The following is a 13,536-nucleotide window of genomic DNA, read 5'->3' as shown; positions in this document are numbered from 1 at the left end:
AACTCTTTGTCAGGTAAATTGGTTATCTCCATTTCATTTAGTTCTTTTTCTGAGGGGTGTGTGTGTGTGTGTGTGTGTGTGTGTGTGTGTGTGTGTTTCATTTGGAGTGTATTCCTCTTTCTACTCATTTTGTTTGACTTTCTGTGTTAGTTTCAATGAATTAGGTGAAATAGCTACTTCTTTTATACTTGAATAGTCTTGTGTATGATTATCCCTGTATAGACTGTGTGTACCTGGTGACTTTGATTGGATGGCTGGAGCTGTGGTTGGCAGGGACTGGGGGTCCCAGTGCACTTTGTGCTGGTGCTGCCCTAATGACATGGCTGGAGCATAAATTAGCATGGGCCAAGGCAGTCCCAGGGCTCTCTGCTTGGAGGACACCCTGGCAAGATAGCTGAAGCTTACATGGGTACAAGCTAGGGGTCCCAGGGCTCTCTGTGCAGAGGGTGCCGTGGCAGGACAGCTGAAGCTTAAGTGGATGTAAGCTGGGGGATCCTGGGGTTGTCACTGCAGAGGACACCTAGCAGGACAGGTGAAGCTTAAGTGGGCACAGATGGGGGATTCTGGGGCACTCTACTTGGAGGCACCCTGGCAGAGCAGCTGGAGCCAAAGTGGGCACAGGCCAGAGGTTCCCAGGTGCTTTGTGAGGGTGATGCCCTGGTGGATCAGCTGAAGGTGAATCAGGCATGGGCTGTGGGGTCCTGGGGTGCTGTATGGTGGGAGTGCCTTGGCAAGTTGTCTGGAGCTGAAGTGGTAGAGGCCTGGAGTGTTCCCATATGCTTTGAGCCTGTGTTACCTTGGCAAGATGGCTGGAGCTGTAGTGAGCGCTGACTGTGGGTGTCCTGATGTGCACCACCCTGGGGCCACCTGGTGGGGCAGCTGGGTCTGGTATGGGCTAGGAGCCCAGGACTCCTTGAGAAAATAGGCTGGCTAGGGTGCCTGAACCTTGCATCTGTGTGTGCTATTAAGGGGGAAAGGGAGCATAAACCAGCCCCACTGACCCAGAGAGAGTTTCAGCAGCTCCCCCGCTGTTTGGCAGAGTTTTAAGGCTGGATCTTTTGTATTCTAGTCGCTCTTTTAAACTACAGCTTTTTTGCTGTGCCCCCAGGCATCCAGGGCTGGTGTAGGCTAGGGGTCTGGTGCTTGCTGGGGAGGCAGACCATCTATGACACCCAGATCTTGCTCCCTTGAGCACTATTAAGTTGGGGGGGGGAATATAAACCATGGAACTCACTAGTCCCTCCAAGCCAGAGGAAGTGAGAGCAGTTACCTCTCCTTTTGGTGCAGTTCTAGGCCTGGTTCCTTTATATTTTTGTTGCCACTTTAAACAGTGGCTTTTATTCTGTACCCTGGGGTAGACATATCTGCTCACAGTCTCTTAGTACTACCCTCACCATTGCAGTTCGCAGTGTCATGGATGAAGATCCCTTCATTACCGTGCCTCTGTCTCTCTTGCCATTCTTTTGGTGGTCTATCTTTCAGTGAGCAGAGACTGTTCAGTCATCCCTCAGTTCTTCTTCAGGAGGAATTGCTCTATATAAATCAGTGTAGATTTGGTGTGTCTGTGGAGGAGGTGAGTTCACGGTCTTCGTACCTCACCATCTTTGACTGGAACTCTCCCTTTACCATTTCTTGTCAAGCTGGTTTAGGGTGATGAACTCCTTTAACTTTTGTTTGTCTGGAAATCTCTATCTCCCCTTCAATTCTGTATGATAATCTTGCCAAGTAGAGTATTCATGGTTGTAGTTTGTTTTCCTTTTAGCACTTTGTGTATATCTTGCCACTTTCTCTGGCCTGCAAAAATTCTGCTGATGAATCAGCTCATAGCTTTATGGGCATTTCCTTGTATGTAACTAATAGCTTTTTTCTTGCTGCTTTTAAGATTTCCTCTTTATCTCTAATTTTCGTCTTATTTTCATCTTGCTTGGGGCTCTCTGGGCTTCCTCGATCTGGATGTCTTTCTCCTTCCCCAGGTCAGGGATGTTTTCAGCTCTTTCTTCAAATAAGAATATGAGCTGAGACTAAAGGGATAAAAATATCTATTTCAAGCGACCCTGGCTTTTTGTTGCTTACCATTTGCTTGAAATGCCTATTTTTATTCTGTCATTGTCAGTTTATGTGTGCTTAAGGCTAAAATATGTCTCTTGTAGGCAGCATATTATTGGATCTATTTTTTTTTAATTTGTTCACCTATTCCATGTGTTTTTATTGGTCAATTTAATCCTCTTATGTTTAGTTGTTGATAAGTAGGGACTTATTATTGGCATTTTGTTAATTGTTTTATAGATCCTATTTTTCTTGTTTCTTATCCAGCTGTCCTTTTTTGTTTTGATGTCATGTGTTACTCAACATAGTCCTTTTTTAAAAAAAATTAATTTTTAAAAAATTTAGTCCCAGTATAGTAATATACAATGTTATATTATTTCAGGTGTATGATATAGTGATTCAGCGGTCAGTTCTATACAGTGCTCATCATGATAAGTGTACTCTTAAACCCCTTCACCTATTTCACCCATCCTCCCTCCCACCTTCCCTTTGGTAAACATCAGTTTTTTCTGTGTAGTTGAGTCTGTTTTTTGGTTAGTCTTTTTTCCCTTTTGCTTGACAGTTTCTTAAATTCCACATATGAGTGAAACCATACAGTATTTATCTTTCTCTGACTGACTCATTCCACTTAGCATTGTGCTGTCTAGATCTATCCATGTTGTCACAAATGGTTAAGATTTCATTCTTTTTTCTGGCTAATATTTCATTGTATCTATATATGTTATAAATAACACATTTTGTTTGTCCATCTCTCTAGCTATGGACACTTGGGCTACTCCCATAATTTGGCTATTGTAAATAATGCGGCAATAAACAGAGGGGTGCATATGTTTTTGAATTAGTGTTTTTGCCTTCTTTGAGTACATATCAATTACTGGAATTGCTGAACATATAGTAATTCTATTTTTAATTTTTTGAGGAACCTCCATACCGTGTTCCACAGTGGTTGCACCAATTTGCATTCCCACCAACAGTATAAGAGGTGGTGCCTTTTTCTCCACATTCTTGCCAACACTTCTTGTTCTTACATTTTTATTTTAACCATTCTAATAGGTGTGCAGTAATATCTCATTATAGTTTTGATTTGCACTTCCCTGATGATGAGTGAGTTGAACATCTTTTCATGTATCTGTTGGCCATCTGTATGTCTTTGGAGGCATGGTCTTCTAATTTTTAATGGGATTATTTGTTTTTTTGGTGTTGTGTTGAATAAGTTCTTTATATATTTCGGATGCTAATCCCTTATTTAAGTATATAATTTGCAAATACCTTCCTTCCTTTCAGTAGGTTTTGTTGTTGTTTCCTTTGCTGTGCAGAAGGTTTTAATTTGATGTAGTCCCAATAGTTTATTTTTGCTTTTGTTTCCCTTGCCTCAGGAGACATACCTAGAAAAATGTTATGACCTGTGCCAGAGAAATTACTGCCTGTGCTCTCTTCTAGGATTTTTATGGTTTCAGGTCTCATATTTAGGTCTTTAATCCATTTTGAAATTGTATTTGTGTATGGTATAAGAAAGTAGTCCAGTTTCATTCTTTTGCATGTAGCTATCCACTTCTCCCAACTCCACTGTTGAAGAAGCTGTCTTGTTCCCTCTTGACTTCTTTGTCAAAGATTAATTGATCTTATTATTGTGGGTTTACTTCTGGGCTCTCTATTCTGTTCGATTGATCACTGTGTCTCTTTTTGTGCCAGTACCAAACTGTTTTGATTACCACAGGTTTGTAGTATATCTTGAAATCTGATATCGTGATATCTCCAGTTTTGTTCTTGTTTTTCAAGGTCGCTTTGTTATGTGGGGACTTTTATGGTTCTGTAACAATGTTAGGATTGTTTGTTCTAGTTCTGTGATAAACGCTGTTGGTATTTTGGTAGGGATTGCATTAAATCTGTAGAGTGCTCTGGGTAGTGTGGACATTTTAACAATATTCAGTTTGCATGTAACATCTTTCTGTTTATGTTATCTTCAGTTCCTTTCATCAGTGTTTTACAGTTTTCATAGCAGTGATCTTTTACAACTCCTTGGTTAAGTTAATTTATTAGTATTTTATTCTTTCTTGTGCAGTTGTAAATGGGATGTCTTCTTAATTTCTTTATCTGCTTTATTATTAGTTTATAGGAATGCAGTGGATTTCTGTTACTGATTTTGTATCCTGTGATCTTAATTCATTTATCAGTCCTAATAGTTTTTGGTGGAGTCTTTAGGGTTTTCTATGTATATAGTATTGTGTTAGCTGCAAAGAGTGAAAGTTGTACTTCTTCCTTACCAATTTGGATGCATTTTCTTTTTCTTGTCAGATTGCTGTAGCTAGGACTTCCAGTACTATGTTGAATAAAAGTGATGAGAGTGGACATCCTTATCTTGTTCCTGACCTTAGGGGAAAAGCTTTCGGTTTTTCCACCATTGAGTATGATGTTAGCTGTGGGTTTTTCATATATGGCCTTTATTATGTTGAGGTATGTTCCTTCTAAGCCTCTTTTGTTGAGGATTTTTATCATGAATGGGTGATGTACCTTGTCAAATGCTTTCTCTGCATCTATTGAAATGAGTATATGGTTTTTATCCTTTCTCTTCTTGATGTGATGTATCACGATGATTGATTTGTGAATATCCAACCACCCTTGACTCCTGGGAATAAATCCCACTTGATCATGGTGAATGATTTTTTTAATGTATTGTTGGATTTGGTTTGCTAATATTTTGTTGAGGATTTTTGCATCTATGTTCATCAGAGATATTGGTCTCTAGTACTCTTTTTCTATGGTGTCTTTATCTCGTTTTGGTTATCAGGGTAATAACTAGCCTCATAGAATGAATTTGGAAACTTTCCTTCCTCTTCTCTATTTTTTAGAATAGTTTGAGAAGAATAGGTATTTACTCTTCTCTAAGTATTTGGTAGAATTTACTTGTGAAGACTTCTGGTCCTGGACTTGTGTCTGTTGGGAGTTTTTGGATGACTAATTCAATTTTGTTGCTGGTAATCAGTCTGTTCAAATTTTCTCTTTCTTCCTGCTTCAGTTTTGGTAGGTTGTATGTTCCTAGGAATTTATCCATTTCTTCTAGGTTGTTGGCGTATAATTTTTCATAATCTCTTAGAATCCTTTGTATTTCTGTGGTGTCAGTTTTATTTCTCTTCCATTTCTGACTTTGAGTACTTTTTTTTTTTTTTTTAATGAGTCTGGATAAAGGTTTATCAATTTTGTTGATCTTTTCAAAGAACCAGTCCTGGTTTCATTCATCTATTCTATTGTTTTTTGTCTTTAGTTTCTATTTTGTTATCTCTTTTATTTTTTTCTTTTTTAAATGATTTTATTTATTTATTTGACAGAGAGAGACACAGCGAGAGAGGGAACACTAGCAGGGGGGGTGGGAGAGGGAGAAGCAGGCTTCCCGCGGAGCAGGGAGCCCGATGTAGGGCTCAATCCCAGGACCCTAGGATCACAACCTGAGCTGGAGGCAGATGCTTAATGACTGAGCCACCCAGGTGTCCCACTATTTTATTTCTGCTCTAATTTTATTATTTCCTTCTACTGGTTTTGAGTTTTATTTGTTGTTCTCTTCTAGCTCTTTAGGTGTAAGGTTAGGTTTGAGATTTTTCTTCTTGAGGTAGGCCTGTATTGCTATAAATTGCCATCTTAGAACAGCTTTTAGTGCATCCCCCAAATTGTGAACCATTGTGTTTTCAGTTTCATTTGTCTCCATGTATTTTTTGAGGTCTTCTATGATTTCTTGATTGACCGATTTAGGGTTTGGTAGCATGTTATTTAAACCTCTATGTATTTGTGTTCTTTCCAGATTTCTTCTTGTGGTTGATTTCTAACTTCATGGCTTTGTGGTCAGAACAGATGCATGGTCTGACCTTCTTCTTCTTCTTCTTCTTTTTTTTTTTTAAGTTTCAGAGGTAGAATTTAGTGATTTATCAGTTTCATATAACACCTAGCACTCATTACATCAGGTACCCTCCTTAATGCCATCGCCCAGTTATCCTTTCATCTCACCGCCCACCCCCCACCCCTTCAGCAACCCTTAGTTTTTTTCCTATTTCAGAGTCTCTTATGGTTTGACTCCTTCTCAGTTTTCATCTTATTTTATTTTTCCTTCTCTTCCCCTTTGTTCATCTGTTTTGTTTCTTAAATTCCACCTAAGACTTTATCCTTTTTGATTTTGTTGAGGTTTGAAATTTGTAATCTATTCTGGAGAATGTTCTGTGTGTACTTGAAAAGATTGTGTATTCTGCTGTTTTAGAATGGAATGTTCTGAATATCTGTTAGGTCAGTCTGGTCCAATGTGTCATTAAAGTCACCATTTCCTTGTTGATCTTCTGATTGGATAATCTATCCGTTGATGTAAGTGAAGTGTTAATATCTCCTACTATTACTGTGTCACCATCAATTACTTCCTTTATGATGATTATTAGCTGCTTTATGTATTTGGATACTCCCGTGTTGGTTGCATAAATACTTACAATTGTTAAATTTTCTTGCTGACCTATTCCCTTTATGATATATAGTGTCCTCCTTTGTCTCTTCTGACCTGCAGAGTTTCTGCTGAAAAATCCACTGGCTAGCCTTATGGAATTTCCCTTCTGTGTAACTATTTTCTTTTCCCTTGCTCTTCAAAAATTCTCTTTTTGCCATTTTAATTACTGTGCATTTTGGTGTGCACCTCTCTGGGTTGATTTTGTTATGGGTTCTCTATGCTCCTAGATCCATATTTCTGTTTTCTTCTCCAAATTTGGAAAGTTTTCAGCTATTATTTCTTCAGATAATTTTTCTGCTCCCTTTTGTCTCTCTTCTTTTGGGATCCCTATAATGAGAATGTTATTACACTTGATGGTGTTGCTGAGTTCCCTTAGTCTATTTTCATTTTTTATTATTTTTTTTTCTGCCCTGTTCAGGTTGATTGCTCTACATTACTGTGTCCTCCAGGTCACTGATCCATTCTTCTGCTTTCTCTGGTCTACTACTTATTCCACCTGGTGTATTTTTAATTTCAGTTTCAGTTGTTGCATTCTTCATCTCTGATTGGTTCTTTGTGTTTTCTGTGTCTTTGTTGAGGGTCTCACTGAGGTTCTCCATTCTATATTCTCAAGTCCAGTGAGTATCTTTATGACCACTGTTATAAATTCTCCATCAGTCATATTACTTATCTCTCTTTTATTTAGCTCGTTTGCTGTGATTTTGTCCTGTTCTTTCATGTGGGAGATACTCCTCTGTCTCCTCATTTTGTCTAAACTGCTTTTGAAAGTAGTGGTCTTATTAAGAAGAGTTCCTATAGTGCCCGGCATTACAGTGTCTCTGTTCACCAGAACCTGGTGCTTCAGGGATGTCTACTGTGTGTGTTGCATGTGCCCTGTTGTTGTGGCCAAGCCACTTTTTCCTTCATCTGCAATGGCTCACTTTGTCTGTTGTGGGCAGGGTTTGGTTCCTGTGTTATTAGTGGGCTAGTCTGGGGCCACACTAGACTTGAGTTGTGTCAGATAGGGCATTTTGCCAGAGATGAAATAGCATGGAACTGCAGGGCATTTTCCCTGTGTTCGCCCTTGAGATGCTTTCATTGGTGGACAGGCCCTGTGGTTAGATCAGATGCCTGCCACCAGTCCACTCTTGGGGCTGCATTTGGACTGGATATCTTCCCCTCTCCCCAGGGTAGGAGTCACTTTGTAGTGGTGCTCGCCCCTGTTGGGGCTGCTTGCACTGCCAGGCTTATGGCATTGGTTTGAATGGGCTCCTGCTAAGGGCGCATTGGAGGGGTCAAGTTTGCAGGAAAACTCAGGAGCAGGGTGGCAGTGTTACCAAGGTATTCACAGGTCTGCTGTGGGAGGGGACCTGGACCAAAGGCCTGACTGCAGGGGTCATATCTGCAGGAGAATGCAGGGGCAGGGCACTGTTACAGCAAGCTAGGTGGAAAGTGTTGGTGCTGCACTCGTTCATCTAGGTCTCCATGTATCTAGGAAGTGTGGGAGAAAAAGCTCTATTGTTCTTAGAGAAGTGTCCCAACAATCCCTGCCCCCCAAACCCAGCACATGCTCTGAGAGCTGTTGCTTCTATGTTGTATTTCAGCAGGGCTGTTTGTCATGCTGTCTCTTGAAGGGCAGGGACTCCATTTCCTCTCACCCTTTGGGTCTCCAAGAGCCAAGACTACAGATTTTTAAAGTTCTAGGTGTTAAGCTTGCTGATTGTAAGAACTCCTGAATTTTGCCCCCTCTGGTTTTCAAAGCTTCAAATATCTCTGAGGTTTGTCTTCCCTGTGCATGTTCCCCATGCCTAGGGTGCCTGGTGTGAGGGTCTGTTTCATTCACCTTCCTGTGCCTGTCATGTCCTTCCCTCCTGTGGACAGTCCTGTGAATCTCTTTAGCTCCTAATGGTGTCTCTGCCCTTCCTACCCACTTCGATGTGGTCTCTTCTCTACATTTAGCTGTGGAGAATCCATTCTGCCAGTCTTTGCTGTTTTTTTCTAGGTTATTTACAATGATGTGGATGTTATCTAGTTGAATCCTTGGGAAAAGGATCCACCATCTTCCCTGGGAGTTTCTTGTGAAATTACTTCAGGTTTTTCCCAAGTTACCATGAGTTTTATGTAAAACATCTTAAAACTACAGTGCCTAATTTTAAACTAATAACTTCAGTAGCATTCCTAAGTTTTACACTATTACTTCTTCTCTTCAGGTTTTAGATTACTGGTGTTAACAGTTTATATATTTTTTTTATTCTGTGTAACTAATAATATAGCTGTACTTGGATTATTTTATTGTATTTGTTTTTTAACTTTTAAACTAGAAGTGTAAGTGAATTACAACCATTACCATATTATGGAATCCAACTTTGACTGTGGTTTTACCATTACTAGTGAGTTTTACAGTCCCTTCTTAGGTTTTTATGATGTTAAATAGTGTCCTTTTGTTTTCACTCAAAAAACTCCCTTCAACATTTCTTGTAAGGAAAATCTAGTGGTGATGAATTCCCCCAGACTTTGTTTGTTTAGGAAAGTCTTTATCCCTCCTCCATTTCTGAAGGACAGCTTTGCTAGGTATAGTGTTCTTGGTTGACAGGTTTTTTTTCTCTCAATATTTTGGATATATCATCATGTTATCTCCTGGCCTGGAAACTTTCTGTTTAGAAAACTGCTGATAAACTTACGGGGGTTCACTTGTAGCTAATTTCTTTTCTCTTGCTGCTTTTAAAATTCTTTGTCTTTGACTTTTATAATTTATAATGTATCTTAACATAGCCCTATTTGGCTTCAGCCTGTTTGTGGTCCTTTTGCCTCTTGGATCTGAATGTTTATTTCTCTCTCCATTTTGAGGAAGTTTTCAGTCATTATTCCTTTAAATATCCCTTTTGTCCTTTCCCTTGTCTTGTCCCTTTGGGATTCCCATAATGAGAGTAATGTTTCTTTGTGTTTTATAAATTTTGTAGGCTTTCTTCACTCTTCTTGGTTCTTCTTTCTCTTTGCTTCTCTGACTGAGCAATTTGAAATGTAAGACATTTGAAATTAATCATTCTTTTTTCATGGTTGAGTCTGCTTTTGAAGCTCCTTATTGAATACTTCACTTAAGTTATTATATTTTTCTGCTGTAGGATTTCTGTTTGGGGTGGGTTTTTTTTTTTTTTTGATGATTTCTCTTTCTTTGTTGAATTTCTCATTTTGTTCATGCTTTATTTTCCTAATTTCATTTAGTTGTACATTCTTGTAATTCATTAAAATTCTTTAAGAGGATTATTTTGAATTTTTTGCCTGACACTACTTAGATCTCCATTTCTTCCTTTTTTTTTTTTTTTAAGATTTTGTTTATTTATTTGATAGAAGGAGAGAGAGTACAAGCAGGGGAAGCAGCAGGCAGAGGGAGAAGCAGGCTCCCCACTGAGCAGGGAGCCCAACGTGGGGCTCAAACCCAGGACCCTGAGATCATGACCTGAGCCAAAGGCAGACGCTTAACCGACTGAGCCACCGAGGTGCCTCAAGGTTAAGTGTCAAGATGTCCATTTCTTTAGAGTCAGTTATTAGAGTTTTATTAGTTCCCTTTGGTGGGGTCATATTTACCTGATTTTTCATGATCTTTGACTTCTTACACTGGTATCTGCACGCTTGAGTGATTGGTTTCCTCTTCCAGACTTCAGTGGTTAGCTTTGGCAGAGACAGGTTTTCATTAGTCAGTTCAGCTCGGGTTTTGGGACACGTCTGCTGGTAATGTTCTTGGGCAGATGGGACCTGGTATTAGCGTCTATTTTGGGGTGAGGCAACTGTTCAAGCTCCGAGGTCATCAGGAGGAGTGGGAGGGATGGTATGACACTGACTGAGAACAGCTGGATAGGACTGCTGTTGTGGTTCCCTGGCCAAGTGAGGCTGTAGGATGGGCTCCGCAGTTGCCTGGATTTTCTGGTCAGGCTTACTAGACAGTCGGATTGGGTCCTATACTCAGCAGTACGTGGGGCTGTGAATTAGTTTCCCTGACCTGGCAGGGCAACCAGATGGGTCCCAGGGCCTGCTTGGCTCATTGTTTGGGGACCCAAATTAGGCAAGGGTGTACACTGACATCCTCGTCAGGTGAAGCCACTGGTTTTATTCTGCAGACAGGGAAAGCCATGACCTGTGCCCTTCTATGCAAGTCCACCTGTAAGCAAGGCTATTGGATGGGCTCTGCCACTTCCTGTGTGTTTTGGTAAGGTTCCCTGGTCAGGTGGGCTGAAGATTGTATTCAGCAGTAAGATGATTGAAACTAATATGAATTAGTTTCTCTGCCTAGTGCAGTGAGAGAAGTAGCTCCAAGGCCACTAAGGCTTTTTGTGGTCTTGACTTAAGCAGACCTGTGCCCCGGGTTCTCTGGCCAGACAGGGCCACTGACTTTGCTCTGAAGGTGATCATCTTGGCCTGCCTGTCCTCTGGCTTGAATGATGCGGTTTACACAGCCGCTAGGTGTTCGCAGCCCTTCCTGTCAGATGGCTCAGCCTTTCTGCATGGGCAGGGGCAGACCAGACTTCAGGGCTGGGGAAGCCTTTTGTTTGAGGGCCCTAATACTCAGGTATCCCTTCACCCTGCCAAGTACCCTGGTCAGACAACCCCCTGACATGGTACTGCAGATGAGCAAAACTGCTGCTTGGGAGCTACTACTTGGGCTCTACAGGTAGGAGTTTGGTCTGCCAACATCCAAGTGTTGGTTAACGGAAACCCCAACTCTTTTCTGTGTTACAATTCCATTGCCAGTGGTTGAGTCCTACGGAATCCCTGGTGATCTCTGTGAGAACCAGAAGAGAGGCTCTCAGGAATGGACCCCCCCCCCCCCCATGCTGTGAGGGCTGGGCGTCACCCCTGGCCTCTCTTTTTCTGCTGGAGGAATTGTAGGCTCAGAGGAGATCTCCTGGCACGGTGTTGCCCTGACCTGGAGGAAGGGCAACGCGATCAGCATGTAGCTGTTCCTCTCACCCCTGCAGGGCAGTCTGTCCTGTTCCCTGTGGTGCACTGGGTACTTCAGCCCCACTTCCTGTTCTAGGATTCTTTCAGTGGTGGTTTGTTCATGAATGGTTGTTAGGTAATTCCTTCCCCTCACAAGAACAACCATGTCCCAGTCTTGGTTATGTCACTTGCTATTAATAACCATTCTAACAGGTGTGAAGTGCTATCTCGTGGTTTTGACTTATATTTCCCTAGTGATTATTGACATAGGCCACCTTTTCATGTACCTTCAGCCATTCATTTGTTTTCCAAGGAAAATTTTCTGTTCAGGTCCTCTGCCTATTTTTAACCTGGATTCTTTGGGTTCTTTTTGCCATTGAGTGTAATGAGTTCTGTATGTATTTTGGACATTAACCCCTTATCTGATATATAGTCTGCAAATATTTTCTCCCATTCGTAGATTGCCTTTTCATTTTGTTGATCGTTTCCTTCAAACTGAAGCTCTTCAGTTTGATACAGTCCCATGTTTATTATTTACTTTGTTGCTTGTGCTTTAGGGGTCATAGCCAAAAAATGATCACCAAGACCCATGTCCGAGGGCTTTTTTCCTATGTTTTCTTCTAGTCTTACATTTAAGTCTTTACAAAATTCTTATTTTTAGTCAGACTTTTTAAGGGGGAAGTTGAGAAAGAAATTTTTAGTGGGTTGATATAGTACCTGTTCTTAACATACCATACTTGCTTGCCCCTGCCATGCCCCACAGGATTTTGTAGGCCATGTCCTCTGACTCAGGGCCTCATGCTTTAGATAGATAGACAAAATGTCATTTCCAAGTATACTCTTTTTCACATTATGAAGAACTTGACTTCCCATTTTGATTCACCTCAAGTGTAGCTTTAAGACATTAGCTAGCGAAATGGGCCTTAATTCTGCTAATGCATTCTTGGCCATGGTCGCTGACGACGCAAGGGGCCAGTTCTTAATCAGTTGCAGTGATCTGCAGTCACCAGTTATGTTGTGGGTTATAACTGTGGCCAAATTGTAAATGGAAAACCAGGGGACTGAGTAGTCTCATTCATTCCACTAAATCACATCACAGTGTCTGCGACTATGTAGACTCACAACTTTATTTTTACAGATAGGCGGTTAGAGGCCTAGATGGGTGAAGTGAGTTGGCCAAGTTCCCACAGTGGGCTCAAAACAGAGCTAAGACCAGCCTAGGCCTCCTAACCTGAAAATCAGTCTATTTTCTATATAGACTCAATGCTGTGAATATAAATTGTATCATAAAGTAAAATATATTTCTATCACTCCTTAATGGTGGTGGCTTTTAATTAAAATACTGGCAGTACTATTTCAATAATCAGGTGATCTTAAGTGTAGTGATCCTCAAACTATAGTATGCATTAAAATCAGAGAGCTTGCTGAAAGAGATTGCTGGGTCCTACTCTCAGAGTGAGAGAACCTTGGATTTGCACTTCTGACAGCTTTCCAAATAGTGCTGGTGCTAATGCTGTTAGTCAGGAACCCGCTGGTCTAAAGCCAACTTATGCCATTTCCTGCCATTCGTTATTGGCCACTTGTGTGCTGCCCGCCAGTGGAGAACCACTTAGATCCCCATCAGGAAGTGTAACCAGTGAACTTGCCTCTGAACCGCCCCTAGCATTTCCCACTGGAAGGCTGTTACAGTGGCGGGGTGAAGAGTTTTGGCTTGAGTCAGACCGCTTAGGTGTTGGACTCTGTGCTCTAATTGTTGCATGATCTGAGGAAATCATTTGACGTCCAATGGGGATATTGTCTTTAAACTCAAAACTGTGTAAGGATTAAGTGAAATAATGCACGGGAAGTGTTGAATGGATACTTACATGGCTTATTGATCAGAGATCAGCCAGGAAAAAAATTCTAGCTCATACAGGAGGGAATGAATAAATCAAGAGAATTGGTTACTCATGTGATGGAAGGGCTCCGAAACCAAACAGGTGCTGGTGAGGGAATGCAGAGGATTAGTAGCAGCAGAAAGCTGCTACCAGCCCTTGGGCTAGACTAAAAACGGGAGCAGGCACTGACGTCTAGCTCAGAAACCAGAGGCTTCTACTGAG

The sequence above is a fragment of the Mirounga leonina genome, unplaced genomic scaffold (assembly GCF_011800145.1).
Source record: "Mirounga leonina isolate KUSES-001 unplaced genomic scaffold, KU_Mleo_1.0 Mir_168, whole genome shotgun sequence".
NCBI lineage: Eukaryota > Metazoa > Chordata > Mammalia > Carnivora > Phocidae > Mirounga > Mirounga leonina.
The sequence above is the reverse complement of the archived record's forward strand: the minus strand, read 5'-3'. Positions refer to the sequence as shown.